This window comes from Rhipicephalus microplus, chromosome X (assembly GCF_043290135.1).
Source record: "Rhipicephalus microplus isolate Deutch F79 chromosome X, USDA_Rmic, whole genome shotgun sequence".
Taxonomy (NCBI): domain Eukaryota; kingdom Metazoa; phylum Arthropoda; class Arachnida; order Ixodida; family Ixodidae; genus Rhipicephalus; species Rhipicephalus microplus.
Window position 1 is genome coordinate 495,126,584 of NC_134710.1, and position 18,423 is coordinate 495,145,006.

The following is an 18,423-nucleotide window of genomic DNA, read 5'->3' on the forward strand; positions in this document are numbered from 1 at the left end:
CCGGGCGTCGTCTATGCGCGGTTGTGGGCAGACAACGGTTTTAAAGATCTTGTTGAGACGTTGGTAGTCAACACAGAATAGCCAAGTGTTGTCCTTCTTTTTGCCAAGAACTAAAGGGTAATTCCATGGACTACATTATGGTTCAATAATGTTGTTGGCTAGAATTTTGTTGACTTCTGCTTAAATTATGTGACGCTCAGGTAGACATAAGTGGTACGGCCGTCCATGAACAGGCGAGGCATCGCCGGTGTCAAAGCGGTGCTTTGCAGCACTGGTTTGACCAAGCGGACAATCACAAAAATCAAATACATTCCAGCGTGACTAAAGCACGCGAAAGAGTGCGTCAACTTGATGCGGCAAAAGGTCTTACGCGATCATTTTTTAACGTCAGGAGACGAGCTTGCTTGCGAAGATCGAGCTTGTGTGTAGCTGGAGTGTCCAACATCGTTGATAGACAGAGCTGAGATGACGCATTCGTCAGAGTGAGTGAGCATTGCGAAAGCAATTTCACGCGGGAGCACTTATTGTGAACACAGAACAAAGTTGAGCACAGAAATGCAGGCGTGGTTTGCACGTAACTGAATAACAGTATACGGTATTGATGTATTGATTCATTTGTGGGGTTTAACGTCCTCAAAACACCATATGATTATGAGAGACGCCACAGTGGAGGGCTCCGGAAATTTTGACCACCAAGGGTTCTTTAACGTGCACTCAAATCTGAGCCCACGGGCCTACAACATTTCCGCCTCCATCAGAAACGCAGCCGCCGCAGCCGAGATTCGATCCCGCGACCTCCGGGTCTCTGCAGCTGAGTACCTTAGCCACTAGAACAGTGTGTGGTAAGGTAACACTGCGAGTCAAGATAATGGGTGTGATGGGTACGAGCACACAACATCGGATTCATGTGGCGAGGGCGTTACGGTCATGCAGATCACAGTTTGCAGCGAGAAACGGACATGTTCAGCAGAGCACATAGGACCTTGAGGTGGACTGGGCGGATCAATCGGACACGGTAGGTCAAGTTGCACAATGCCAGCTGAACAGTCAATGAGGGCGGAATGAGTAGACAAGAAGTCAAGACCACGAATCACATCATTGGTGCAGTGAGAGAGAACGGTGAAGAGAACTGAAGTTTGACAGCCGGCAATAGTAACGCGTGCAGTACATATGTATGTTGCGGCAGACATGCCGCAGTGAGCACACAGGCCACGGCGTTGAAGCGCCGGCCGACACGAGGTACGCAGCAGCTGGTAGCCAAGCAGGAACTCGTTTATTCTGTGCAATGCCGCACATATACACACATTGTATTTTTCTTGATAGCTTACTGCCACATTATAGAGAACTAAGCGTTGATGACATATGGAATTCCTTCAAACAACAGGTCTATCAATTAATCAACAAACATATACCGTTGCGGCGCGTTTATAGTAATACTAATGCTCCCTGGTTTACCCGTTATTTGAAACGATTGTCTAACAAGAAAGCCAGGCTCTATCGTACTGCCAAGAAATCTACTAGGCCGCAACGCTGGTCAGCCTACAAATTAGCAGCCGCATCTTACACCAAGGCCCTTCAAACTGCAAAACGTACCTTTTTTCAGTGAACTCTACCGTTACTGTTAAAGACAAATTCTAAGCGGTTCTGGAGCATAATGAAGCGTAAAAACGACACCACAATAATCCTGGTTGATAATCGCGGTGTACCAGTTTCTAGCCATCTCTGCGCATCGCTGTTAAATAATAGCTTCGCCAGGTCTTTTTGTAACCCGGTTGTAGATAATTTTCCTGATCTTCAGTGTGTAAATTTTTTCCAAATTGACCGTATAGTTTTCGATCCAACTGGAATTTCTGGCGTCATCAGCAACCTGAAACTGTCTTCTTCATGTGGCCCTGACGGTATTATTTCAAAATTTCTGAAGAATACTAAAGAGTATATGTCGATTATATTATATTGCCTTTACACTAAATGTTTCGATGACGGTTACTTGCCTAAAGATTGGAAAACAGGCCGGTTGGTACCCCTTCACAAATCAGGCGACGCACATAACCCCTCTAATTACCGACCCATCTCACTTACTTCAGTTCCTTGCAAAATTCTTGAGCACATAATTTTTTCCAACCTTGTTAAGCATTTAGAATCAAATAAGTTCTTCCATTACTCGCAGCACGGTTTCCGGAAATTATTTTCGTGTGAAACACAACTAGTCACGTTTACTAACGATCTGCATGTATATTTTGATTAAGGTTTTGTGACTGACTGCATATTTCTAGATTTCGCAAAAGCATTCGATAAAGTAAATCACCAGCTACTATTACATAAACTCAGTCATTTGAAAATTGAACCACAAGTACTACAGTTTATCCGAATCTTTCTTGCTAACCGCACGCAGTTTGTATCCATTAACGAAACTGACTCTCCCGAGGTGGCGGTACATTCAGGAGTACCTCAGGGTTCTGTGCTGGGGCCTTTACTGTTTCTAATATACATTAACGACCTGCCTTCTAACATTTGTTCTCCAGTTTGCCCTTTTGCTGATGACTGTGTGCTTTACCGTAAAATTACTAATGATACTGATATTGCCTGTCTACAATCCGACCTTAACAACATTATTTCCTGGTGTAACCTCTGGTACATGGATCTTAACGTTTCTAAATGTAAATCAATGAGAATTTCGCGTAACAAACTACCTAGCCCTGATTACTTTCTTAAAGATACCTTACTAGAGTCAGTTAAATCTTACAAATATCTCGGTGTGCACATAACCAATAACCTATCCTGGGCGCGCCAAATTGAATGTGTAACATCTAATGCAAACCGCATGCTAGGCTGCTTGAAAAGAAATTTCTCGCTGTCCCCGTCTTCCTTAAAAAAGCAGCTATATATAACCTACGTGCGCCCTAGGCTTGAATATGCCTCCTCAGTTTGGGACCCTGGCTATGTAACACTATCTAATAAAATTGAAGCTGTGCAAAACCGCTCCGTGAGGTTCATACTTTCCAACTATCCCCGCACTTCCAGTGTTACTAACATGAAATCCAGCCTTGACCTTGCTACTCTTGCTACTCGCCGGAAACTTGCTCGCCTTTGTGTGCTGCATAAAGCGTATCACCATAACCCCATACTTAAATCACGTTGGCTAAACCCTCCTTTTTTCCTATCTGAACGCCTCGACCATCATTACAAGGTTCATATTCCGCGCCAAAACACCGTAACATACTCCCATTCTTTTTTACCAAAAACATGCCATGATTGGAACAACCTGCCTGCGTCACTAGTCCCAATTACTAATCACGAACGCTTTCGGGCAGCACTCGAAAATTTTATGCATTGATGTGCTCAACGCATTTTTTCCCTGGTTTTGTTTGCTGCTATTCGGTTACCGTTCATTTGTGTATCGCAGATTCGTTGTGCCATGTTGTAATATTTTTTTGTACTTTTTTTGTGTGTTAGATCGTCATTACGGTATTTTTTTGTCTTTTTTTGTCGCGGTGCTTCCTTGTTTGATTTTTTGATTCCTTGTTTGATTCTTTGTTAGATATTGTGTAAGCGTGGTCATTTACACATTGTTCTCGAGTGTCGTACGCATGTACTGAATGTGATTTGTTTTTCACGTTTCACTTGCATTTTTTTCTTCTAAACCCACTCCCCTCTATAATGCTGTATGACCTGAGGGTACAATAAATAAATAAATAAATTGTAGCGCCCCCTTGAGGGCGAAAACACTTCACATAAAACCGAACCTGGCAACCACGAAATCGGAACCGATACACCACCCCAATCGCAGTAGCTGTGCTACCATCAGCAACACAAAAACTACGTGAAGGGGCTGGAGTAAGGATTTCCTTTAAGCGGTCACGAATGTGCAGGCTCATCACAGGAATATGGGCGCCAGCATCCATGAAGGCTTTAACAGATAAACCATTCTTTTCCACGTCGATCAGGTTCTGCTTTGTCAGGAACGTCAAAAGAGTGATTAGAGAGTAAGTCGTATGACTAGCGTCACGTCCAGGAGCTGCAGTCATTAGTTTTCCCAAGAAAACCGGCGGACAGAGGACGGAGACAGGAAACGAGGTGGTGGCGGAGACCGGGAAAATCTACATCAAGGTGAAGGTGAGCGACTGTACTGAATAGCGGTTGTAGTGGTTGGGTCGTAATTAGCTGAGCCATCACGCCATGGTGCTTCCTGGCCATAGAGATGGGCTGGTGAGCGGAGGTTGGGAAGGCTTGCGTTTGCCCGATACGGTGAGATTCAAGTGCTTCGGAATTGACGGGAAATGTGTCCCACTCGTTCACATCGAAAGTAAATCGGCCTGTCATCAGGCGTCCTCCACGCATGCGTCCTCAGCAATAATGCTGAGGACGCATGCACATGCAGGCGTCCTCCGGCAATAATGCTGAGGGTGGCTCGACGTAGACGAACTGAGAGCGTCGGGACGGTGCACAGAACAGACCGCGTGAATACGCGCGCTGGCTAGACCTTGGCGAAAAGCGGTTTGTATTAGCGATATGGTCGGCTGAAGATCACTCAGTGCTAGTGCTCTCAAGGATGCGGGTGATATGGCTTCGATTTCACGGCGTAGAATACGATTCTCGTGATGTCACCGGTGTGTGAATTGATCTGGGTCGCTATACAGAGATCCTCACAAGTTGACGTCGCAGCAATGTTAGGAAAGCGCGTAACGTGGTGGGCAATGCGACGGCTTTTATTTTCTTGAAAGCGTTGTCACTCCAAGATAACATCTTGAACAGTGGAACAGCCTTTGCACAGAAGGAGGTTGATTGATATGTGGGGTTTAACGTCCCAAAACCACTATATGATTATGAGAGACGCCGTAGTGGAGGGCTCCGGAAATTTAGACCACCTGGGGTTCTTTAACGTGCACCCAAATCTGAGCACACGGGCCTACAACATTTCCGCCTCCATCGGAAATGCAGCCGCCGCAGCCGGGATTCGAACCCGCGCCCTGCGGGTCAGCAGCCGAGTACCTTAGCCACTAGACCACCGCGGCGGGGCGCACAGAAGGAGGTTAATGAATTGTCTGCGATGCCCTTGAGCACGCGCGCTACCTTGTCGGCTTTAGCCATGGTTGGGTCAACTTTACGGCACAGGTTCGGCACATCTTGTATATACGCCAGGTAAGCCTCCGTTGACGTCTGAACAATTGTGCCAAGTTCTTTCCTAGTGGCCTGCTTGCAGCCGGCAGATTGACCAAACAACTCGCGTAACTTGGTCTAGCACACGTCTGAGCTCGTGATCGCGTCCACATTGTTATTAAACCACGCCTTGGCCGTTCCTGGCAAATAAAAGTTCATGTTTGCCAGCATCAAGGCTGGGTTCCATCTGTGATTTTCGCTGACGAGCTCGTAGAGTTTAAGCCACTCATCCACGTCTTCGCTGTCCGTTCCCGAAAGGTTGCCGGAATCACGGAGTGGAGCGGCCACGGGAAAATCAGGGTAGGTTGGCACCGTTGATGCATTGGGAGCGGCAGTTGACTAAGCGTCACTGTCGGTGGACATGTTGGAAGCAGCTACTAGGCATCTGCTGCGTAGCTTCATCGTGCGTTGTACCCAGCACCTCCACCGAAATGGTGCGCGAAGATACATGAGAAACTAGATGTATTAAGATATATTTACACAGCGCCAACGCGCAAGCCAAGATGGAGAACAAGAGTCCGCCCCACACAGCAAAATCACGTCGCCTTCCTTGGCACTTATCTCACTGCTTAAGTAGGACATCGTCTCATAACAATATCAATGTTTTACGATGTGCGGGTTCTCACTATGCTTATTCACGCCGAGGACTCGGCAGTGAACAGGCCACCTGAGGAGGAGCACGCACACATCCGATGATAATGAACACCTGGTGGAAATACGGACAGAGTGCCAGACAAACCGTCATTATGATAATGTTCAGATGAGAAGCAGAACACAGCAAATGCTCAGACTAATTTCTCCCACATGAAAGTGGCCAACCTGGCCGTTGCGATTCAAAGTGACGAAGAACGTCGTGTGAGAGGCTTCATGCGACAAACGTGCACAATCTTTGTGCGGCGGCGATCTTTTTGGGGCGACAAGTGCTATGACACGACAAATAACCAGCGAAGTATGCTCGATAACAATATCATGCCAAATGAAGAGTGGCTGCAACTTGTCACAGAGACCTGTTGTGCGAATAAGTGTGAACATGATGACCTCGTCAACAGGTCGAAAGATTACAACGTGGTGGGATGCGTCGTAGGTGATCTTGCGATCTTGTTGTCTGGCTTGCGTGTTCCACTTAGGCTGAAGGCGACACCGGGCTAATCTTTAAATGCATTCTTGACTGTAAGACGAAGATGACCTCAGATCAATGTTTAAAAAGGAAACGTCGAAAAACAAGTAGGTTGACGTTCATAAACGAAGTAGAACGGCGAATTTAGAGGCGCGCAGAATGGCAGTGTTGTAGGTAAAGGTGAGGAATGTGAGAAGGGTATCTCAGTTACTGTGATCTGGATAGGTGTAGACGGTTATCATATCAGCAAGAGTGCGATGAAATCTTTATGTAATACCGTTGGCATGACTAATCTAGCTCGAAGCTGTCCTGTGGGTTGTTCCAGAAGTACTTCATCTCAGAGTTGTGACAGAAATATACTTCCATGGTCACTCATGAAATATGAGGAGCCCCATGGCGCAAAATTATGGCATGAAAAACGAAGTCAGCAACTTTTGAAGCTGAGGCAGTTGTCTCAGCGTAGCGTGTCAGGTGGTCAATGCCGGTCACTATCCAGTAGATATGACGAGAAGAGGGCTATAGAGGCGCACACATACCAGCTCAAATGGCTTTGTAGAGCACGAAAATGGCTGCAGATGCCCGGTCGCTGTAGATGGTCAGATTGTACCACGCTAGCATGGGAAGCAAGAACCGGGAATCACGTGCTGAAAAGTTGCGGCCACGTTTACAGCCTGATCGGCATAACGTTGAATTCGTATAACGTTGAATTCATAATGTGCTTCAATGGCCTTTGCCTAAAACTTGATGTTCCACTCATTTTTTCTATTGTGCTCTCGAGCAACAAAAACAGAGTACATGCTTGAGTGGGGTACCAGTTTGGGCTGGTCGGTTCGAGACTAAAAACCAAATGTGTTTCATTCTTACAGGCAGCATATATATGTATGTAGGCTTACGGCGTAAGACCGAAGGAAAGAGACGCCCGAATGACAATCCCCGCCCGCAGGAAACGTGAAGCGAAGCGAAATCCTTTGCTTCACGTGCCACTGCCAAGTGCCGTCTTTATTTTCTTCTATTTTCTATCGCGCACTCTCCGTTTTACGCGTCATCCAACCGAGCGCGCTACACGGCCCCTCGTGTAGACTGCAAGATTAAATCTGGTGTTTTGGGCAGTCCAGCGGGATGTCAGACGTATATGAGCGGCTTTCTATAGCGCTGGCGTAAATCGGTCCAAGCTGACTGTCTCTTCTCGGCCGTTTTTTTTTTTAGAGTGGCTGTTTTTTAGAGCGTTTAAGGATGCGGAGTGGTCTGTCATAGGCTGGCATTAAAGGCAGCCTGACAGCGTCTTGGTGCACGAAAACATGTGTTGAAGTGGCCAGATCAGGGTGGAAAATATTGCCTTGTAATCGAAAATCGGGGTGGAGTGGACCGAAGGTTTTGAACGCAGTCCCGAGGGCGTTGTGGAAATTCCTGCGGCTGGGCTGGTAGTTGCGTTAAGACAAAGGAGTCTCTGCGGCTGAGCACTGTAGATCCGTCCAGCCAACAGTCCGTAAACCTAGAATCACCAGTGACAAGGCATCGACCCATGTGGCTCTATTAAGGCGGGTGGTCAAGGCGGTCTTCAGTTGCCGGCGAAGGCGTTCCACCATGCCGTTGGCGTACAGATGATAAGCAGTGGTACGGCAATGTCTTGCTCTTAGGATGCGGGTAAGACAAGTAAACAGTGTGGACTTGAACTGACGGCCACGGTCTGTTGTCAAGGTGTCAGGACAGCCAAAACGAGATACCCAGGTAGAAATGAAAGCGCGGGCAACTGTCTCGGGGGTGGCATCTTGAATGGAAACAGCCTCTGGCTAGCGTGTGGAACGATCGACTATGGTGAGTATATAGCGGTATCTTTGAGACACTGGTACAGGGCCCACAATGTGTACATGTACGTGGTCGAAGCGACGTCCGGGTGGAAGGAAAGTTTGGGGAAGCGTCTTGGTAGGACCGGAGACCTTTGTCATCTGGTATGGCAGGCACATGCGCGTCCAAGCACGTACATAACCACTGATTCTAAGCTGCAGACATAGCGCTGGATAGCCCAAATGCCGGGGTGACAGATGTTTTTTTTTTTTTTTTATTCACATACCCTAAAGGCCCTTGCCGGGCATTACATAGGGGGGGGGGGTTACAGTAAACGGGATGAGGGTTAGGTTACATTTGAACAAAGAAACAGTTGGTAACACCACTAAAGCACAGCAAATAACAATGAAACACTATCGTACAAAAAATAATTCACTTTTTTTTTTTTTTTTCATACAATATTAGGTGAGCTTTTTAACATTTCTACAAAGGCGTCGAAGTTTCTTACAGACACAGCATCATGTGGTAAGTCATTCCAAAGACGGAGTGCGCACAACAGAGGCGAGTTATAGAAGATGTTTGTACGCGCATATGGAACTAAAACTTTTCCACTTCGTGTAAGAAGTGGAAAACGGTGACACCTAATGAAGCGGGAACCAAAAGGCAGGGAATTTCAGCTGACACATCGCACCACAATGACTCAGATGATAAAGGATGTTGCTCCAGGTGTAATCGTAAGAAACGAGGTTCTCTCGAAAAGCGGTGAGCTTTTCATCATTCTGCTGTGCGGTGGAAAAGGAAGCCCAGTCAATGGCTCGAGATGGAGAATCAACCACGGCTACACGTGAAACAGCATCTGCGGCGGTGTTGTCGATACCTTCGACATGACGGATATCAGTCGTGAATACCGAGATATAGGCGAGATGGCGGAGCTCACTGGGCACGTACTTGGATGAGTTTTAGCGAAAAATTTACGCCAGTGGCTTATGATCAGTCAGCACGTCAAACGACCATCCTTCCGAAAGATGGAGAAAGTGCTCTATCGCTGAGTAGATGGCTAGCAACTCCCGGCTGACGACGCTGTAGCGGGTCTCAGCAAGAAGTAGCTTCTGCGAGTAAAAAGACAAGGTCCTACACTCGGAGTTAACACACTGCTGCAAGATTGCTCCAACAGCCATGCTGGACGTGTCTACCATCAACCAAGTGGGAGCATAGTTGCGTTGATATATAGGAAGCACGGCGTTTGCGACCACTTGCTTGGCGGCAGTAAATGCAGCTTGGGCTTCTGACGACCAATGAATGGCAGAGAATGGGACGGCGGTTGAGCGAAGGAGGTCGGTAAGTGGTCGACGCAGTTCTGTGCAGTGTGGTATGAAGCGCCTAAAAATTCACAAGTCCTAGAAATTGGCGCAACTTGCGCACTGTAGTAGGCTGAGGATAATCTTGCATAGCTTTAACGTGGAACTGGAGAGGATTATACTATTCGATGATATGTGATGGCCCCGAAACTCGAGCTCGGGTGCGCCAAAAATACACTTCGAGGCGCTCACCACGAGGCCATGCTACTGCTTGCGGTGACACAGAGCATGGAAATGCTGCTCACGCTCTTCAGGAGTTCGGCTGACAATAAGGACATCATCAAGGTACGAAAATGCAGTAGGAATGCCTCGTGTGACCTCACAAATAAATCACTGAGAGGTTTGAGCCGAATCGCAAAGTCCAAAAGGCATCTGCACGTATTCAAACAAACCAAAAGGTGCCTTGATGGTGGGCTAAGGTATGTCGGCGGGCACGACGAGAATCTGATGGTACGCCTTGACAAGGTCCACTTTGCTTAAAATGGTGCCGCCGTCAAGGCATGATGCAATATCCTGGATGTGAGGTAGGGGATAGCTGTCGTGAGTAGTCTTGGCGTTCAATGCTCGATAGTTTCCACAAGGACGCCAGTCACCGGGATCACGCTTTGGCCTTAAATGCAGGAGAGAAGCCCAAGCGCTTGAAGAGGGGCGTATAATGCCAAGCTGTAGCACGTGCTCAAACTCCCGCTTGGCAATCGCTTAGCGGTCTCCAAACAGGTGGCGTGGCCGAGCGGCTACTGGTGCACGATAGGTGACGATGTGGTGTGTTGCCGCAAGTTTAGGCGGCTGAGTGAGATTACATGATTTGGTCGATTTCGGAAGCCCGCCAAGATTTTTTCGAATGAAGTGTAAGGTATCAGCATGCGGATGTCCATAGGAGCAATGTCGGACAGGACTCCAGAGATTGAGAGACGAGTCTGACCATCGACGAGCCGGCAACGCCTCACGCTGACGTCTGAGTCAAAGTATGAGAAGTCCAAACCGTTGATCGGCTGAACGATGTCTGCGATCACAAAAACCCACGAGAAACTGCGGCAAAAGCCAAAGCCAGAGATCGAAGCCCATACGTCATTATTGTAGAGGCATTGGCAGCACGAAGCAATTGTCCAGGTGACTTCAAACGATGAGCATTAGTCTGGGGCACAGCGCCAATATCTGTGTGCGTACCTATAGGTAACTTTGTGCCGGCTAGCTGGTCTATTATCATGAAATGGTGGCTGGGACGAGAAGGGAGATCACACGCCACCATCAGAGATCTAGTCGAATGTTTTCCGGTCACAAACACGGACGTTTGCACCTTGTGGCTCGGTGTCCGAAACGCCGGTGGTACCAGCAGGGAGGCAGAGGGCTGACACTCCGAGATTCTTGTGTCCGTTGAAGGGCTCGATGATTGGAACGAGGTGAATGAGTCTCCGGGAGGGGGCTTCGGAGTGCGGCAATTAAGGCGGCGAGTTCATCAATCCGAGCCTCAAGTCGCGAAATCACCATGTCCGTTGGTGGTGAGACAACGTTTATGGATGGGGCGGTCACTTCGTGAACCTGATCAGTGAGCTCCGCCAGTCAGTCAAGGCTGACCTCGCCGGCCGCCGCGACGACTAGGTGGATTGACTGAGAAAGACGTTGGAGGAAGAACTCGCGAAGCAGTGCTGAGTGGACTGGGACGTCAGGCTTCCCAAGGAGCTGTCGAATTCGGCACAGTCGTTCGAAGGAGCCCTGTCACCATGGTTCCCTCTCCAAGAAGCTGCTGAAGATGGACGCGTTCAATGGTGTAAATCGCTCAAGTACCTTGGTCTCCAGATGCTGATATGGTGTTGTGTCAGAGCGGTTGGAGAGAACATTGGAAAGCTTAGTGGCAACATTAGGAGGAAGGCCTGCGGCGACGTGCCAGTAGCATGTCCTTTCCGTAGCGATGCGATACAGCGAGAATTACGCCTCGACCTGCTGGTGGAACCAAGTTTGTGGGTTCTGGGGCCAGAGAGATGGGAGACGCAGTTGCACCGCTGAGATGTCGTGCAGACGTGAGGCTTGTTCAGTTGAGAGCACGTTCGGATCAGCGATTCTCGTTCTCATAGGTCACGACCTGTAGGCTCACGCCGTAGGAGCGAAGGAAAGAGACGCCTGAGTGACTATTGACGCCAGCAGAGAACGAGAGCCTTCGCTTCACGTGCCACTGCCAAGCGCTGCTACATGTGTATATATTCCGCCACAATCTGAAGAAAACATAAAAGCAAAAAAAGGATTAGCATGCGAAAAAACGGAGTATAATACATTGTAACAAATGAGGACCCTTCTTCACGGAGAATGCTGAAGGTATAGTGGTGCCAAGCGATTTCATGAGCAAGAATACAACTATCTCTTTAAGACGTAGCCTCTTCACGGAAGTCATGCTTCAGCGCAGTTACCACAGAACCCGTCACTCTATTAAGGCGACAGATATTATTCCGTGATCAAAATATGACAACTTCCTTCATTGATTCATTGATATGTGGGGTTTAACGTCCCAAAACCACTATGTGGTTAAGAGAGATGGCGTAGTAGAGGGCTCTATAAATTTCGACCACCTAGGGTTCTTTAATGTGCACCCAAATCTGAGCACATGGACCTGCAACATTTTCGCCTCCATCGGAATTGCAGCCGCCACAGCCGGGATTTGATCCTGCGACCTGCGGGTCAGCAGCCGAGTACCTTAACCCCTAGACCACCGCGGCGGGGCACGACAATTTCCTTCGAACAAGGCGTTCTTACGTTTTCTATACATTATTGCAATACAAAAAAGCTTGTATTGTTCCACACAACAGTCTGCTGTATTATTCTGCACAATGGTCTGCTGTATTGTTCCGCACAACAGTGTGCCGCACCACAGCTGTGCCATTCAGCCTGCTTGCAAAATATAGCAATGAAGGATTTCATTTATGTCCTGCGTGCCGTTGAATGTGAGTTATTTGTGTTTTTGACGGAGAGTTTTCTTGAATGGACACGCTGTTAATTTAGTTTCTGGGCACACCTTCATCTGCAAGGGAACACAGGGTTCATAGAATGATTGCAACTTACTATATGTTTTTTGCACAGGTAGCATGATTTTGTGGAATGAATGCACTCATTCATTACTAGCTCCCTAAAGTACCTGTTTGTTATGTACACAACACGAAATTGAACAGGAGTTCAGTTGAACTTAACTCTACACAAAGAACGCGAAAATGGAGTTTAAAGCAAACAAAGGCACAAAAAGCACAGGAAATATTTATAGTGCTGATCGCGGCACTGAAATGACGGCAATGGGACAGGCCGAACAAACACAAGCCTGTCCCATTCTTGTGGTTTGAAACGCTACACTGACAATATGAAAATGTTACACCGACAAAGCCAAAAATTTACCCGTGTTAAGTTCATATTACAACCTCCCTTTCCCCTTTTTGCAGATTTCTTTTTGTTGAGCCAATCTGGACATGCGAAGATCTTCTAAACTATGTGTGAAATAGTTAGTGTAAACAGTTTACTTGGGCATGTAGTTAATAAAGTTGATTAAAAGTAATCCCATCTAAGCAGACGGCACTTGCAGCATATGTTGGCAACAAGTCAGTGAAGGTTGATCAGTTTTTTAGCAATATACATCCTCGTGAACATGTTGTTCTTTAAAAGTAATGGTTGACAACAAATAAACCAATATTCCAAGTCGCCCCCCCCCCCCGATTTGTCTCCAAGCCACTTTCAAGCACTGTTTATATAGAAACTACGCCTTATTGCCCAGCACTTAAACTATGTCTTAAAACATGCTGCACTGGTGGCAATAGCAGCATCCCCCGTTGCAGTCTTTAAACCTCTGAACTCTTTCTGCCCATTTTGCCAATAGGATCGGCATTGCAATACCCCAGTGTACTTTGTAGAAGACCTTCCTCCGATCCTGCGCAGGTGTGCGGTCCGTGCACGTGCCGGACCGCATACCTGCGCATGATCTTAACCGAGGCAGTTTGATTGATTGATATGTGGGGTTTAACGCCCCAAAACCACCATACGATTATGAGAGACGCCGTAGTGGAGGGTTCCGGAAATTTCGACCACCTGGGGTTCTTTAACGTGCACCCAAATCTGAGCACACGGGCCTAAAACATTTCCGCCTCTATCGAAAATGCAGCCGCCGCAGCCGGGATTTGAACCCGCGACCTGCGGGTCAGCAGCCGAGTACCTTAGCCACTAGACCACCACGGCAGGGCCCGAAGCAGTTTGCTGCCTCGGTGAAGAAAAGTTCTGCTGCCACATTCATTCAATAATTTGAATGTGACACATTCAGTGTTAACATTCATTCAATAATTTTTTTTCATCAGGTATATATCTCAACACATTCATTGCAAATTGTCAACTTTAACAAATGCTTCTGTTGTAATGATACTAGGTGCAAAACCTAATTTGCAGAAAACAAGGCATTCAGCAAGGGTCTGGCTGCTCAACAGTTTTATAACTATGTCCAAGATTCTAAAAAAGAGCGATTCGACAACAGGCCATCCATTTACCAGAGCAGCAAACCGTACCAAAGTTACTGCCACGACTTAGACAAACAATTTTTGTTCAAACATTCAAAGCTACCTAATTTTGAAAAGTTTAGATTGGCTCCAAAAAAACACTTTCTTTAATTATTTTACCCTCAATCAAGCCCCCCCCCCCTATCATCATCATCATCTTTACTTTTGCCATAATAAGACAAATGTCATGTAGTGTTTGATATAATTTTAAGATATGGACTGTAAACCTGTCTTCTCCATTCAATGCTCACCCTTTACGTTTATGCTTTATTGACTGTCTTATCAGCCAAAGAACACAGGGTAAAAATGTGTGAAGGCGTCTTCAATTTTTAGAGTCAGAAGTATTTTTAAGTCTTTGTAAATGCCCTAAAGCAAAGAATGTATTTTATTCTATAAGAAACAATCACTCTTGTAAAAAATATACAGAAAACACTGCATTTTGCCATGTTTGTTTTGATTATTATGTGGGGTTTGACGTCTCAAAACCACCATATGAATATGAGAGACGCTGTAGTGGAGGGCTCCGAAAATTTCGACCACCTACAACATTTCCGCTCCCTCGGAAATGCAGTCGCTGCAGCCGGGACTCAATCCCACGACATGTGGGTAGTGGGCGAGTACCATTTTGCCATGTTTTCTCACGAACAACATAAGCATAAATTGAAAGAAAAATAACTTCGATACCATAGCCATCAACTTTTGCTGAAAAAAAACAAAGACTGTTGTAAAAGCGTGAAGCAACAATCATGGGTCAGTTATTTTTCTCCAATAACTCAATTTCTGAAGACACGGTTTCAAAGGCCTCTGCTGTATTAGAAAGGTTTTCCCCAGAAATAGTGCTGGAACAACTTCTTGTCATATTGAGGCATTAAAGCCCCAGTTTTTTAAAATATCACAAATGGTCAAAAAACACCTTCACAGACTAACGTGACAAGACCATGAACTCGCAAATACTTACTGGTTAATGCTCAGTCACAGTTTTTGAGGCAGCCTGATGGTGTCTGTGTGCCCATCTCTACTGCCTTCTGTCCGCCTTTGGGCCAGTTTTTGTAGAATGTCTGCCGAGAAAACAAAGAACATTAGAAACAATTCACTTTTTCTAGCACGCCCCATGTAACACAACTTGACTTTCTCGGCCTCATGAGGTAGCAGTCCCGAAATCATGCTAATAGCTGCTGCTTTATGTATGTATATCTCATACCCCATTAGTGGGCTCCAAAATAATGCCGAGTCATTGTTAAGCAAGAAGTCTAACAGAAGAAAACAGCACCAACATTTTACACTAGACATAAATTTAACTTCATAGTACTCACTCAATAACCTATTTTCTTTACGCATTACACGCATAAACGTTGAAAAGACTTGACATGCAAACATGGCTGCAAGTGAGTCAGGACACTTCAAATGCCAACTAAAATTGAGAAGGAAGAATAATGGAACACATAAGGCAGTTAACCAGAGGCCCATAATGAAACCTATCTTTATATCATGACGTAATACATTCCAAAATTTGAATCATGCAGGTTTGTACAAGCACAGAAATGGAGAAATGCATCTAATGATTGAGGCTTGGCATAGTGACATGTGGTAGCGCATGTGTGAGCTAACCATTGAATAACTTAACAAAGAAATCAAATGCTGGGCAGTTATTTCTCACATAGACCAACAGGCATGCCGTCTTGATCGATATCTCCACTTGCCTTGTTTCGTTTGTAGCTTAATGTTAACCTTTCCAGTTGGTGTGTGCGGTGTCTTGAATACTCTCTCAAGTCCATGTTTGCATGCCCTGCCTTTTTAACATGATTACCAACCTACTAAGCAGCTCACCTCTCCTATTTGAAATATGTATACAATCTAGAATTGCTAGTTTGTTCATTTGATGTAACAACAATAATGGGGTTCTGAATGTGAATGTCAATTCAAAAGCACTAGGGCCTCAAGCACTTTTACCTCCTTAAAAACTGCCATTGCGGCCCTAAAGATCAAAACCACTCAGTGCAGGGGTTGTTCACATAGTAGCATAGCTGTAAGCAACGTAAGACAAATTTTATGACTATGAAAAGAGCTCCCGGTAAAAGCAAGACACACAACTAGCAAGAAGCCACATATTATCCGGCCTAGAATCTATTTCTGGGAACCTAGAAAACTGTGGCGTAGGCCATGCACCTCGGCAACTGTTCCGCTTTTCTTTCTGAACCAAAGCTGAGCAGAGTCAACATTGATATCTACTGATTGCTCTGAAAATAGCAGTTAAGCTGCCAAAATGTAAAAGTGAAAAGACCGAAAAAAGCTCTACGACTATTAAAATATTAAACACCTAATGATGCAAGTACACCCAAAACACCGTTTTAGATGCGCTGGATGAATAGATATTAGGTAAACAAAGCAGCAAAGCAATGAACTATTAGCTATGTAGCTGCAAAAGCGCAGAAAGTAGATGGCTCTAGTGCCATGAAAAATCCATGAAAGTACTATCAACAGGAAAAGCTTGGTAGATGTTGAATCCATAACAAATGTGAATTTTCGCTACATCGGTACTTAACGCTTGTAATTAGACTGGTGACTGCATAGGTCGTAATGCGAAAAGCAGTATGGAATATTTCTTTCAAAATTACATTCTTAGACAAAGTGAGAATTTAGCTTCATAGAACACCTCGTGTCCCGCAAACTTTTGCTATCGATGGTACATATTGAACATACAGAATGTTTCGTATAATGAACACATAAATATTGAAAGAAGCTGCAGACTATTTCACAGATGAGCATTGCAAAATGTAAACCAACAAAGCCATGCAGTGCATAAACTCATCATTCACAATTGAAATGTAAAAAGCTACTAAACAACACAACGTCTGAAATTTCCGATAACTACAATATTGTAAATTGTGGGTACGTTGCCACAAATATTGCGTTCACGTGATGAAATGATGAAGTCACAGCCAATAAAGCCCACATTGTAGCTGTTTTCAGTTTCTCACTTGGCTTTTTATCGTTCTCATCGTGAAGAGGGGTACACATATGTTACCATCATGACTACAGTCACATAGCAACAAAGCATGACGTCAATGATTGTGCAATCAACATGCAGCCATCAACTAAGCAAAGCCTTGTTGATGTGCCGCTGTGCTACATTGGCATGGTGAGGAAGTACTGTGCAAGGCATAGCTGAGATCAACAAATATGCGGCACGCCTCACAACAACACTTTCTATACGGCCTACATTTAAGGCCAAAACACTATTTCATATTGCAGAGAAAACGACCTGACAGTCAGTGCAAAATCACATCATTTCACTAGCGAAGAGTATACACTGGTCAGGCATGAAGGAGTCACCATAACTGTTTTTCGAAATGAAGTTTCTGTGATACTCACACATTACGATTGATGCAGCACTCTGTATGAATTAGCAAGATGGTCTGGAAGGTGATAAAAAATAAAGACAGAGCCAAAGCTGCCTAATGGCTCTTGAGAGAATGAAAAACACACTGTGCAGGGAATTACTTTTGCAGACATATCCCTATAAGCTATAACACTCACAATTAACGTGCTCACTCTATGCAACATACGAATGTCTCACATCTTTGCAAGAACTTTAGTGTGGTGGCTGCACTGTCTGTGTAGGCCACAAGCAGCCGGCCCGTGGCTCTCAGGCATCTGATCCGTTTGTTGAAAAGAACTTGTGGCTCACATCCTTGTAGCACTGCTTTTGGGAGGTGCTTCCTGTGATAACAAAAGTAGCACAACACAATTATGCTCAGTGAACACTCGCATGAAGTCCACATTGGTGCCTTTAAAGAAAATTTCAGCTATAGACTGAACCACAACAATACTCTATTCTGTTATAATGGAGCACATTATTGCTTTCCTTGGCCTGTTTTTTTTCACCCATGAGACAATCCAGCAGAAGTTAAGCTTTAGTTTGCGAAGCAGCAGTTGAAAGGCATAAATGTATTATATATATAAAGCATAAATGTATTATATTATATGAGGAATAAAATAATTTTACTTGATATATGAAATTATAATTCTTGTAAAGTACTACCACCAAGAAATGAGTGAGCAAGCTGTGACGTTAAGGTGTCACAAAATAATGGAGTTTCTAGAAAATGTAATATACAGCTAGGTAATTCTGCTATTGAAATGTGCTGTTACTGCTAACTCTGTACCTGCAAGTGCCTGCTGAATCTACTCAAGTGCATTTAGCAAATCTGTGTAATGATACTGACAGACAGAGAAAACCCAGTTCTCACTTAGCTGCCCCCATCACAGCATCACATTGCTTCACATAAGAGTTCCTGGTATCAGGATGCAGATGCATGAACTTTGTGGCTATGTCGTACCACAGTGAACGTGATCGACATCTGCTCGACCTACGTGAGTAGCTGAAAAATGCTCAATTGTGCAATTAGCTGTAACAATTTTTTTATTCATTTATTTATTTACAGGTACCTCAAAGACCCCAATGAGTGGGGTTTTACATGAGGGGTGT

At 45.4% G+C, this 18,423-nt stretch overlaps 1 long non-coding RNA gene across 3 annotated transcripts in view; it reads right to left on the bottom strand.

The window, feature by feature from the left end:
- The window catches only part of LOC142775129 (uncharacterized), a 32,127-nt gene extending 14,446 nt beyond the window's left edge, over window positions 1-17,681 (bottom strand). For 2 of the 3 annotated variants that reach the window (XR_012886664.1, XR_012886665.1), the window contains exons 1-2: window positions 17,307-17,681; window positions 14,893-14,992 (exon numbers count right to left, since the gene is read on the bottom strand). This is a non-coding gene — a long non-coding RNA (uncharacterized LOC142775129). The remainder of the gene's footprint in view (window positions 1-14,892; window positions 14,993-17,306) is intronic. The other variant, XR_012886666.1, reaches the window with a different exon arrangement.
- Between the last annotated feature and the right edge of the window lie 742 nt (window positions 17,682-18,423).